Genomic DNA, 14,769 nt, shown 5'->3' on the forward strand with positions numbered 1-14,769 from the left:
TTCTATGTACATCTGATGTGACTGTACATCCAAACTCAGGCTGAGTTCACTGACCATCCAAACTCAATCTGAGATTACTCAACATCCAAACTCAGTCTGAGAATGCAGACCATCCAAACTCAGTCTAAAATCACTGTCCATCCAAACTCGTTCTGAGATTACAGACCATCCAAAGTCCATCTGAGATCAATGTTCATCCGAACTCATTCTAAGATCACTGTCCATCCAAATTCTGTCTGAGATTACAGTCCATCCATACGCTGTATAAGATCACTGTCAATCCAAACTCATTCAGAGATCACTGTCCATCTAAACTAACCATTCTATGTGCAACTGATGTCACTGTCAATACAAACTCAGTCTGAGATCACTGACCATCCAAACTCAGTCAGAGATCACTGACCATCGAAACTCAGTCTGAGATTACTGACCATCCAATGTCAGTCTGAGATTACTGACCATCCAAACTCGGTCTAAAATCACTATCCATCCAATCTAATTTTGAGATTACTGACCTTCCAAATTCCATCTGAGATCACTGTACATCCAAATTCATTCAGAGATCACTGTCCATCTAAACGGACCATTCAATGTGCATCTGAGATCACTGCCCATCCAAGCTCAGTCTGAGATTACTGATCATTCAAACTCAGTCTGAGATTAATGACCATCCAATCTCAGTGTAAAATCAATGCCCATCCAAACTCATTCTGAGATTACTGACCATCCAAAGTCCTTCTGAGATCACTGTACATCCAAACTCAGTCTAAGATCACAGTCCATCCAAACTCAGTCTGAGATTACTGTCCATCCTTACGCAGTCTAAGATCACTGTCAATCCAAACTCATTCAGAGATCACTGTCCATCTAAACTAACCATTCGATGTGCATCTGATGTCACTGTCAATCCAAACTCAGTCTGAGATCACTGACCATCCAAACTCAGTCTGAGATTACTGACCATCCAATCTCAGTCTGAGATTACTGACCTTCCAATCTCAGTGTAAAATCACTGCCCATCCAAACTCATTCTGAGATTACTGACCATCCAAAGTCCTTCTGAGATCACTGTACATACAAACTCAATCTAAGATCACTGTCCATCCAAATTCCATCTGAGAGCACTTTCGATCCAAACTCAGTCAGAGATCACTGACCATCCAAACTCAGTCTGAGATCACTGTCCATCTAAACTTACCATTCTATGTACATCTGATGTCACTGTACATCCAAACTCAGGCTGAGATCACTGAGCATCCAAACTCAGTCTGAGATTACTCATCATCCAAACTCAGTCTGAGATTGCAGACCATCCAAACTCATTCTAAAATCACTGTCCATCCAAACTCGTTCTGAGATTACAAACCATCCAAAGTCCATCTGAGATCAATGTTGTTCCAAACTCAGTCTAAGATCACGGTCGATCCAAACGCATTCAGAGATCTCTGTCCATCTAAATGGACCATTCAATGTGCATCTGATTTTACTGTCCATTAAGACTCATTCTTTTATCACTGACCATCCAAACTCCGTATGAGATCACTGACCATCCAAACTCAGTCTGAGATCACTGACCATCCAAACTCAGTCTGAGGTTACTGACCATCCAAATTCAGTCTAAAATCACTGTCCATCCAAACTCATTCTGAGATTACTGACCATCCAAAGTCCATCTGAGATCTCTGACAATCCAAACTCAGTTTGATATTACTGTCCATACAAACTCAGTCTACGATCACTGTCCATCCAAAGTCCATCTGAGAGCACTGTCGATCCAAACTCAGTCAGAGATCAATGATTATCCAAACTAAGTCTTAGATCACTGTACATCTAAACTGACAATTCAATGTGCATCTGATGTCACTGTCCTTCCAAACACTGTCTGACATCACTCACCATCCAAACTCAGTCTGAGATTACTGTCCATCCAAACTCAGTCTGAGATTACTGACCATCCAAAGTCCATCTGAGATCACTGACCATCCAAACTCAGTCTGATATTACTGTCCATACAAACTCAGTCTAAGATCACTGTCGATCCAAACTCAGTCAGAAATCACTGTCTATCTAAGCCTACCATTAAATGTACATCTGATGTCACTGTACATCCAAACTCAGTCTGAGATCACTGACCATCCAAGCTCAGTCTGAGATTACTGCACAACCAAACTCAGTCTGAGATTACTCACCATCCAAACTCTGTCTGAGATTATTGTTGATTCAAACTCAGCATAAGATAATGACCATCCAAAGTCCATCTGATGTCACTGTCCATCCAAACTCAATCTGCGATTACTGACCATCCAAAGTCCATCTGAGATCACTGACCATCCAAACTCATTTTGAGATTACTGTCCATTCAAACTCAATCTGAGATTGCTGACCATGCAAACTCAGTCTGAGATCATTGACCATCCAAACCCAGTCTGATATTACTGTCCATACAATCTAAGTCTAAGATCACTGTCGATCCAAACTCAGTCAGAGATCACTGTCCATCTAAACTTACCATTCTATGTACTTCTGATGTCACTGTCCATCCAAACTCAGGCTGAAATCACTGACGAAATAACTCAGTCTGAGATCCCAGACCATGCAAACTCAGTCTGAGATTACTGACCATCCAAACTCAGTCTAAAATCACTATCCATCCAATCTAATTCTGAGATTACTGACCATCCAAAGTCCATCTGAGATCACTGTACATCCAAACTCAGTCTAAGATCACTGTCCATCCAAACTCAGTCTGAGATTACTGTCCATCCATACGCAGTCCAAGATCACTGGCGATCCAAAGTCATTCAGAGATCACTGTCCATCTAAACGGACCATTCAATGTGCATTTGAGATCACTGACCATCCAAACTCAGTCTGAGATTAGTGACCATCCAAACTCAGTCTGAGATTACTGACCATCCAATCTCAGCTTGAGCTTACTGACCATCCAATCTCATTGTAAAATCACTGTCCATCCAAACTCATTCTGAGATTGCTGACCATCCAAAGTCCTTCTGAGATCACTGCACATCCAAACTCAATCAAAGATCACTGTCCATCCAAATTCCATCTGAGAGCACTGTTGATCCAAACTCAGTCAGATGTTACTGACCATCCAAAATCAGTCTGAGATCACTGTCCATTTAAAGTTACCATTCTATGTACATCTGATGTCACTGTACATCCAAACTCAGGCTGAGATCACTGACCATCCAAACTCATTCTGAGATTACTGAACATCCAAACTCTGTCTGAGATTACTGACCATCCAAACTCATTCTAAAATCACTGTCCATCCAAACTCATTCTGAGATTACTGACCATCCAAAGTCCATCTGAGATCACTGTTCATCCGAACTCATTCTAAGATCACTGTCCATCCAAACTCAGTCTGATATTACTGTCCATCCATACGCAGTCTAAGATCACTGTCAATCCATACTCATTCAGAGATCACTGTCCATCTAAAATAACCATTCGATGTGCATCTGATGTCACTGTCAATCCAAACTCAGTCTGAGATCACTGACCATCCAAACTCAGTCAGAGATCACTGACCATCCAAACTCAGTCTGAGATTACTGACCATCCAATCTCAGTCTGAGATTACTGCACAACCAAACTCAATCTGAGATTACTCACCATCCAAACTCTGTCTGAGATTATTGTTGATCCAAACTCAGCATAAGATAATGACCATACAAAGTCCAATGATGTCACTGTCCATTCAAACTCAGTCTGAGATCAAAGACCATCCAAACTCAGCCTGAGATCACTATGCATCTACACTGACAATTCAATGTGCATCTGATGTCACTGTCCATCCAAACTCAGTCTGACATCACTGACCATGCAAACTCAGTCTGAGATTACAGACCATCCAAACTCAGCCTGAGATTATTGACCATCCAAACTCAGTCTGAAATCACTGACCATCCAACCTCAGTCTGAGATTACTGTCCATTCAAACTCAATCTGAGATTACTGACCATGCAAACTCAGTCTGAGATCACTGACCATCCAAACTCAGTCTCATATTACTGTCCATACAAACTCAGTCTAAGATCACTGTCGATCCAAACTCAGTCAGAGATCACTGTCCATCTAAACATCCCGTTCTATGTACAGCTGATGTCACTGTACATCCAAACTCAGTCTGAAATCACTGACCAAAAAACTCAGTCTGAGATCACAGACCATCCAAACTCAGTCTGAGATTACGGACTTTCCAAACTCAGTCTAAAATCACTATCCATCCAAACTAATTCTGAGATTACTGACCATCCAAATTCCATCTGAGGTCACTGTATATCCAAACACAGTCTAAGATCACTGTCCATCCAAACTCAGTCTGAGATTACTGTCCTTCCATGCGCAGTCTAAGATCACTGGCGATCCAAACTCATTCAGAGATCACTGTCCATCTAAACGGTCAATTCAATGTGCATCTGAGATCACTGACCATCCAAACTCAGTCTGAGATTTCTGACCATCCAATCTCAGCCTGAGATTACTGACCATCCAATCTCAATTTAAAATCACTGTCCATCCAAACTCATTCTGAGATTACTGACCATCCAAAGTCCTTCTGAGATCACTGTACATCCAAACTCAATCTAAGATCACTGTCCATCCAAATTCCATCTGAGAGCACTGTTGATCCAAACTCAGTCAGATGTTACTGACCATCCAAAATCAGTCTGAGATCACTGTCCATTTAAAGTTACCATTCTATGTACATCTGATGTCACTGTACATCCAAACTCAGGCTGAGATCACTGACCATCCAAACTCATTCTGAGATTACTGAACATCCAAACTCTGTCTGAGATTACTGACCATCCAAACTCATTCTAAAATCACTGTCCATCCAAACTCATTCTGAGATTACTGACCATCCAAAGTCCATCTGAGATCACTGTTCATCCGAACTCATTCTAAGATCACTGTCCATCCAAACTCAGTCTGATATTACTGTCCATCCATACGCAGTCTAAGATCACTGTCAATCCATACTCATTCAGAGATCACTGTCCATCTAAAATAACCATTCGATGTGCATCTGATGTCACTGTCAATCCAAACTCAGTCTGAGATCACTGACCATCCAAACTCAGTCAGAGATCACTGACCATCCAAACTCAGTCTGAGATTACTGACCATCCAATCTCAGTCTGAGATTACTGCACAACCAAACTCAATCTGAGATTACTCACCATCCAAACTCTGTCTGAGATTATTGTTGATCCAAACTCAGCATAAGATAATGACCATACAAAGTCCAATGATGTCACTGTCCATTCAAACTCAGTCTGAGATCAAAGACCATCCAAACTCAGCCTGAGATCACTATGCATCTACACTGACAATTCAATGTGCATCTGATGTCACTGTCCATCCAAACTCAGTCTGACATCACTGACCATGCAAACTCAGTCTGAGATTACAGACCATCCAAACTCAGCCTGAGATTATTGACCATCCAAACTCAGTCTGAAATCACTGACCATCCAACCTCAGTCTGAGATTACTGTCCATTCAAACTCAATCTGAGATTACTGACCATGCAAACTCAGTCTGAGATCACTGACCATCCAAACTCAGTCTCATATTACTGTCCATACAAACTCAGTCTAAGATCACTGTCGATCCAAACTCAGTCAGAGATCACTGTCCATCTAAACATCCCGTTCTATGTACAGCTGATGTCACTGTACATCCAAACTCAGTCTGAAATCACTGACCAAAAAACTCAGTCTGAGATCACAGACCATCCAAACTCAGTCTGAGATTACGGACTTTCCAAACTCAGTCTAAAATCACTATCCATCCAAACTAATTCTGAGATTACTGACCATCCAAATTCCATCTGAGGTCACTGTACATCCAAACACAGTCTAAGATCACTGTCCATCCAAACTCAGTCTGAGATTACTGTCCTTCCATGCGCAGTCTAAGATCACTGGCGATCCAAACTCATTCAGAGATCACTGTCCATCTAAACGGTCAATTCAATGTGCATCTGAGATCACTGACCATCCAAACTCAGTCTGAGATTTCTGACCATCCAATCTCAGCCTGAGATTACTGACCATCCAATCTCAATTTAAAATCACTGTCCATCCAAACTCATTCTGAGATTACTGACCATCCAAAGTCCTTCTGAGATCACTGTACATCCAAACTCAATCTAAGATCACTGTCCATCCAAATTCCATCTGAGAGCACTGTCGATCCAAACTCAGTCAGAGATCACTGACCATCCAAACTCAGTCTGAGATGACTGTCCATCAAAAATTACCATTCTATGTACATCTGATGTCACTGTACATCCAAACGCAGGCTGAGATCACTGACCATCAAAACTCAGTCTGAGATTACTGACCTTCCAAACTCATTCTAAAATCACTGTCCATCCAAACTCATTCTGAGATTACTGACCATCCAAGGTCCATCTGAGATCACTGTTCATCCAAACTCAGTCTAAGATTACTGTCCATCCAAACTCAGTCTGAGATTACTGTCCATACATACGCAGTCTAAGATCACTGTCAATCCAAACTCATTCAGAGATCACTGTCCATCTAAACTAACCATTCGATGTGCATCTGATGACACTGTCAATCCAAACTCAGTCTGAGAACACTGACCATCCAAACTCAGTCAGAGATTACTGACCATCCAAACTGTGTCTGAGATTACTGACCATTCAATCTCAGTCTGAGATTACTGACCATCCAATCTCAGTGTAAAATCACTGTCCATCCAAACTCAAACTGAGATTACTGACCATCCAAAGTCCTTCTGAGATCGCTGTACATCCAAACTCAATCTAAGATCACTGTCCATCCAAATTCCATCTGAGAGCACTGTCGATCCAAACTCAGTCAGAGATCACTGAACATCCAAACTCAGTCTGTGACCACTGTCCATCTAAACTTACCATTCTATGTACATCTGATGTCACTGTACATCCAAACTCAGGCTGAGATCACTGACCATCCAAACTCAGTCTGAGATTACTCAACATCCAAACTCAGTCTGAGATTGCAGACCATCCAAACTCAGTATAAAATGACTGTCCATCCAAACTCGTTCTGAGATTACAGACCATCCAAAGTCCATCTGAGATCACTGTTCATCCAAACACAGTCAAAGATCACTGTCGATCCAAACTCATTCAGAGATCACTGTCCATCTAAACGGACCATTCAATGTGCATCTGATATTACTGTCCATTAAGACTCATTGTTATATCACTGTACATCCAAACTCAGGCTGAGATCACTGACCATCCAAACTAAGTCTGAGATCACTGACCATCCAAACTCAGTCTAAACTCACTGTCCATCCAAACTCATTCTGAGATTACTGACCATCCAAAGTCCATCTGAGATCACTTACCATCCAAACTCAGTCTGATGTTACTGTCCATACAAACTCAGTCTACGATCACTGTCCATCCAAAGTCCATCAGGGAGCACTGTCGATCCAAACTCAGTCAGAGATCAATGACCATCCATACACAGTCTGAGATCACTGTACATCTAAACTGATAATTCAATGTGCATCTGATTTCACTGTCCTTCCAAACTCAGTCTGACATCACTGACCATCCAAACTCACTCTGAGATTACTGAACATCCAAACTCAGTCTGAGATTACTGACCATCCAAAGTCCATCTGAGATCACTGAACATCCAAACTCAGTCTGATATTACTGTCCATACAAACTCAGTCTAAGATCACTGTCGATCCAAACTCAGTCAGAAATCACTGTCTATCTAAAACTACCATTCAATGTACATCTGATGTCACTGTCCATCCAAACTCAATCTGATTTCACTGACCATCCAAGCTCAGTCTGAGATTACTGCACAACCAAACTCAGTCTGAGATTACTCACCATCCAAACTCTGTCTGAGATTATTGTTGATCCAAACTCAGCATAAGATAATGACCATCCAAAGTCCATCTGATGTCACTGTCCATCCAAACTCAGTCTAAGATTACTGACCATCCAAAGTCCATCTCAGATCACCGACCATCCAAACTCATTCTGAGATTACTGTCCTTTCAAACTCAATCTGAGATTACTGACCATGCAAACTCAGTCTGAGATCACTGGCCATCCAAACCCAGTTTGATATTACTGTCCATACAAACTCAGTCTAAGATCACTGTCGATACAAACTCAGTCAGAGATCACTGTCCATCTAAACTTACCATTATATGTACTTCTGATGTAAATGTACATCCAAACTCAGTCTGAAATCACTGACCAAAAAACTCAGTCTGAGCTCACAGACCATGCAAACTCAGTCTGAGATTACTGACCATCCAAACTCAGTCTAAGATCACTGTCCATCCAAACTCAGTCTGAGATTACTGTCCATCCATACGCAGTCCAAGATCACTGGCGATCCAAACTCATTCAGAGATCACTGTCCATCTAAACGGACCATTCAATGTGCATCTGAGATCACTGACCATCCAAACTCAGTCTGAGATTACTGTCCATCCAAACTCAGTCTGAGATTACTGACCATCAAATCTCAGCCTGAGATTACTGACCATCCAATCTCCTAGTAAAATCACTTTCCATCCAAACTCATTCTGAGATTACTGACCATCCAAAGTCCTTCTGAGATCACTGTACATCCAAACACAATGTAAGATCACTGTCCATCCAAATTCCATCTGAGAGCACTGTCGATCCAAACTCAGTCAGAGATCACTGTCCATCCAAACTCAGTCTGAGATCACTGTCCATCTAAACTTACCATTCTATGTACATCTGATGTCACTGTACATCCAAACTCAGGCTGAGATCACTGACCATCTAAACTCAGTCTGAGATTAATCAACATCCAAACTCAGTCTGAGATTACTGACTTTCCAAACTCATTCTAAAATCACTGTCGATCCAAACTCATTCTGAGATTATTGACCATCCAAAGTCCATCTCAGATCACTGTTCATCCAAACTCAGTCTAAGATCACTGTCCATCCAAATTCAGTCTGAGATTACTGTCCATCCATACGCAGTCTAAGATCACTGTCAATCCAAGCTCATTCAGAGATCACTGTCCATCTAAACTTACCATTCTATGTACATCTGATGTCACTGTACATCCAAAGTCTGGCTGATATCACTGACCATTCAAAGTCAGTCTGAGATTACTCAACATCCAAACTCAGTCTGAGATTACCGTCCATCCAAAGTCCATCTGAGATCACTGACCATCCAAACTCATTCTGAGATTACTGTCCATTCAAACTCAATCTGAGATTACTGACCATGCAAACTCAGTCTGAGCTCACTTACCATCCAAACCCAGTCTGATATTACTGTCCATACAAACTCAGTCTAAGATCACTGTCGATACAAACTCAGTCAGAGATCTCTGTCCATCTAAACTTACCATTCTATGTACTTCTGATGTCACTGTACATCCAAACTCAGTCTGAAATCACTGACCAAAAATCTCAGTCTGAGCTCACAGACCATGCAAACTCAGTCTAAGATCACTGTCCATCCAAACTCAGTCTGAGATTACTGTCCATCCATACGCAGTCCAAGGTCACTGGCGATCCAAACTCATTCAGAGATCACTGTCCATCTAAACGGACCATTCAATGTGCATCTGAGATCACTGACCATCCAAACTCAGTCTGAGATTACTGACCATCCAATCTCAGTCTGAGATTACTGACCATCAAATCTCAGTCTGAGATTACTGACCATCTAATCTCATTGTAAAATCACTGTCCATCCAAACTCATTCTGAGATTACTGACCATCCAAAGTCCTTCTGAGATCACTGTACATCCAAACTCAATCAAAGATCACTGTCCATCCAAATTCCATCTGAGAGCACTGTTATCCAAACTCAGTCAGAGGTTACTGACCATCCAAACTCAGTCTGAGATCACTGTCCATCTAAACCTACCATTCTATGTACATCTGATGTCACTGTACATCCAAACTCAGGCTGAGATCACTGACCATCCAAACTCATTCTGAGATTACAGAACATCCAAACGCAGTCTGAGATTATTGTCCATCCATACGCAGTCTAAGATCACTGTCAATCCAAACTCATTCAGAGATCACTGTCCATCTAAACTAACCATTCGATCTGCATCTGATGTCACTGTCAATCCCAAACTCAGTCTGAGATCACTGACCATCCAAACTCAGTCTGAGATTACTGACCATCCAAAATCAGTCTGAAATCACTGACCATCCAAATTCAATCTGATATTACTGTCCATCCAAATTCAGTCTGAGATTACTGAACATCCGAATTCAATCTGAGATTACTGACCATCCAAATTAAGTCTTGAGATTACTTTCCATCCAAACTCAGTCTGAAATCACTGACCATCCAAACTCTGTCTGAGATCACTGCCCATCCAAACTCAGTCTGATATTACTGTCCATACAAACTCAATCTAATATCACTGACCATCCAAATTCAGTCTGAGATCACTGACCATACAACCTCAGTCTGAGGTTACTGACCATCCAAACTCAGTCTGAGATTATTGACCATCCAAACTCAGTCTGAAGTCACTGTCCATCCAAACTCAATCTGAGATTGCTGACCATCCAAAGTCCATCTGTGATCACTGTACATCCAAACTCAGTCTAAGATCACTGTCCATCCTAAATCCATCTGAGAGCACTGTCGATCCAAAATCAGTCAGAGACCACTGACCATTAAAACTCAGTCTGAGATCACTGTACATCAAAACTGACAGTTCAAAGTGCATCTGATGTCACTTTCCATCCAAACTCAGTCCTAGTTCTCTGACCATCCAAACTCAGTCTGAGAGTACAGACCATCCAAACTCAATCTGAGATTATTGACCATCCAATCTCTGTCTGAGATTACAGACCATCCAAACTCAGTTAGAGATCACTGTCCATCTAAACTGACCATTTACTGTGCATTTGATATCACTGTCCTTCCAAACTCAGTCTGAGATCACTGACCATGCAAATTCAGTCTGAAATCAATGTCCATCCAAACTCAATCTGAGATTATTGACCATCCAAAATCCATCTGAGATCACTCTGCATCCAAACTCAGTGTAAGATCACTGTCCATACTAAGCCCATCTGAGAGCAGTGACGATCCATGCTCAGTCAGAGATCACTGACCATCCAAACTCAGTCTGAGATCACTGTACATCTAAACTGACAATTCAGTGTGCATCTGATGTCACTGTCCATCCAAACTCAGTCTGACATCACAGACCATCCAAACTCAGTCTGAGATTACAGACCATCCAAACTCAGTCTGAGATTATTGACCATCCAAATTCTGTCTGAGATTACAGAACATCCAAACTCAGTCTGAGATTACTGTCCATCCAAACTCAGTTTGAGATCACTGTCCATCCATACTCAGTCTGAGATCACTGACCATCCAAACTCAGTCTGAGATGACTGTCCATTCAAACTCAGTCTGAAATCACTGACCGTCCATTTCAATCTGAGATCACTGACCATCCAAACTCAGTCGGATATACCTGTCCATACTAACTCAGTCTAAGATCACTGTCCATCCAAACTCAGTTATAGATCACTGTCCATCTAAACTGACCATTCAATGTGCATTTGATGTCACTGTCCATCCAAACTCAGTCTGAGATATCTGACTATCCAAACTCAGTCTGATTTTACTGTTCATACAAACTGAGTCAAAGACCACTGTTCATCCAAACTCAGTCAGAGATCACTGTCCATTTAAACTGACCAATCAATGCGCATCTGATGACACGGGACAAACAAACCCAGTCTGAGATCACTGACATTCCAAAGTCCATCTGGGATCACTGTCCATTCAAACTCAGTCGAAGATCACTTGCCATACCAGCTCTGTCAGAGATCACAGTCCATCCAAACTGACCACTCCATATGCATCTGAGGTCACTGTCCATCCAAACTCAGTCTAATCTCACTGTCCATCCAAAGTCCATCTGAGAGCATTGTCGATCCAAACTCAGTCTGAGATCACTGACCATCCAAACTCAGTCTGAGATTACTGACCATCCAAACTACATCTGAGATAACTGTCCATCCAAACGCATTCTGAGATCACTGTCCATCCAAAGTCCATTTGAGATCACTGTCCATCCAAACTCAGTCTGAGATTACTGACCTTCCAAACTCAGTCTGAGATCACTGTCCATCTAAACCTACCATTCTATGTACATCTGATGTCACTGTACATCCAAACTCAGGCTGAGATCACTGACCATCCAAACTCATTCTGAGATTACTGAACATCCAAACTCAGTCTGAGATTACTGTCCATCCATACACAGTCTAAGATCACTGTCAATCCAAACACATTCAGAGATCACTGTCCATCTAAACTAACCATTCGATCTGCATCTGATGTCACTGTCAATCCCAACTCAGTCTGAGATCACTGAACATCCAAACTCAGTCAGAGATCACTGACCATCCAAACTCAGTCTGAGAATACTGACCATCCAAACTCAGTCTGAGATTATTGACCATCCAAACTCAGTCTGAAGTCACTGTCCATCCAAACTCAATCTGAGATTACTGACCATCCAAAGTCCAACTGAGATCACTGTACATCCAAACTCAGTCTAAGATCACTGTCCATCCTAAATCCATCTGAGAGCACTGTCGATCCAAAATCAGTCAGAGATCACTGACCATTAAAACTCAGTCTGAGATCACTGTACATCAAAACTGACAGTTCAAAGTGCATCTGATGTCACTTTCCATCCAAACTCAGTCCTAGTTCTCTGACCATCCAAACTCAGTCTGAGAGTACAGACCATCCAAACTCAATCTGAGATTATTGACCATCCAATCTCTGTCTGAGATTACAGACCATCCAAAGTCAGTTAGAGATCACTGTCCATCTAAACTGACCATTTACTGTGCATTTGATATCACTGTCCTTCCAAACTCAGTCTGAGATTACTGACCATCAAAAGTCCATCTGACATCACTGTACATCCAAACTCAGTCTAAGATCACTGTCCATCCTAAGCCCATCTGAGAGCAGTGTCGATCCATGCTCAGTCAGAGATCACTGACAATCCAAACTCAGTCTGAGATCACTGTACATCTAAACTGACAATTCAGTGTGCATCTGATGTCACTGTCCATCCAAACTCAGTCTGACATCACAGACCATCCAAACTTAGTCTGAGATTACAGACCATCCAAACTCAGTCTGAGATTATTGACCATCCAAATTCTGTCTGAGATTACAGACCATCCAAACTCAGTCTGAGATTACTGTCGATCCTAACTCAGTTTGAGATCACTGTCCATCCATACTCAGTCTGAGATCACTGACCATCCAAACTCAGTCTGAGATGACTGTCCATTCAAACTCAGTCTGAAATCACTGACCGTCCAAATTCAATCTGAGATCACTGACCATGCAAACTCAGTCGGATATACCTGTCCATACCAACTCAGTCTAAGATCACTGTCCATCCAAATTCAGTTATAGATCACTGTCCATCTAAACTGACCATTCAATGTGCATTTGATGTCAATGTCCATCCAAACTCAGTCTGAGATCTCTGACCATCCAAACTCAGTCTGATATTACTGTCCATACAAACTCATTCTAAGATCACTGTCGATCCAAACTCAGTCAGAGATCACTGTCCATCTAAACTGACCATTCAATGTGCATCTGATGTCACTGTCAATCCAAACTCAGTCTGAAATCACTGACAATCCAAACTCAGTCTGAAATCACTGTCCATCCAATTTCAGTCTGAGATTACTCACCATCCAAATTCTGTCTGAGATTATTGTCGATCCAAACTCAACATAACATAATTGACCATCCAAAGTACATCTGATGTCACAGTCCTTCCAAACTCAGTCTGAGATGACTGACCATCCAAAGTCCATCTGAGATCACTGCCATGCAAATTCAGTCTATTATCACTGTCGATAAAAAACTGACCAGTCAATGTGCATCTGCGGTCACTGTCCATCCAAAATAGTCTATGACCACTGTCCATCAAAAGTCAGTCTGAGATCACTGACCATCCAAACTCAGTCTGAGATTACTGACCATCCAAAATCAGTCTGAAATCACTGACCATCCAAATTCAATCTGATATTACTGTCCATCCAAATTCAGTCTGAGATTACTGACCATCCGAATTCAATCTGAGATTACTGACCATCCAAATTAAGTCTTGAGATTACTTTCCATCCAAACTCAGTCTGAAATCACTGACCATCCAAACTCAGTCTGAGATCACTGCCCATCCAAACTCAGTCTGATATTACTGTCCATACAAACTCAATCTAATATCACTGACCATCCAAATTCAGTCTGAGATCACTGACCATACAACCTCAGTCTGAGATTACTGACCATCCAAACTCAGTCTGAGATTATTGACCATCCAAACTCAGTCTGAAGTCACTGTCCATCCAAACTCAATCTGAGATTACTGACCATCCAAAGTCCAACTGAAATCACTGTACATCCAAACTCAGTCTAAGATCACTGTCCATCCTAAATCCATCTGAGAGCACTGTCGATCCAAAATCAGTCAGAGATCACTGACCATTAAAACTCAGTCTGAGATCACTGTACATCAAAACTGACAGTTCAAAGTGCATCTGATGTCACTTTCCATCCAAACTCAGTCCTAGTTCTCTGACCATCCAAACTCAGTCTGAGAGTACAGACCATCCAAACTCACTCTGAGATTATTGACCATCCAATCTCTGTCTGA

This window comes from Carcharodon carcharias, chromosome 12, assembly GCF_017639515.1.
Source record: "Carcharodon carcharias isolate sCarCar2 chromosome 12, sCarCar2.pri, whole genome shotgun sequence".
Classification (NCBI taxonomy): Eukaryota; Metazoa; Chordata; class Chondrichthyes; order Lamniformes; family Lamnidae; genus Carcharodon; species Carcharodon carcharias.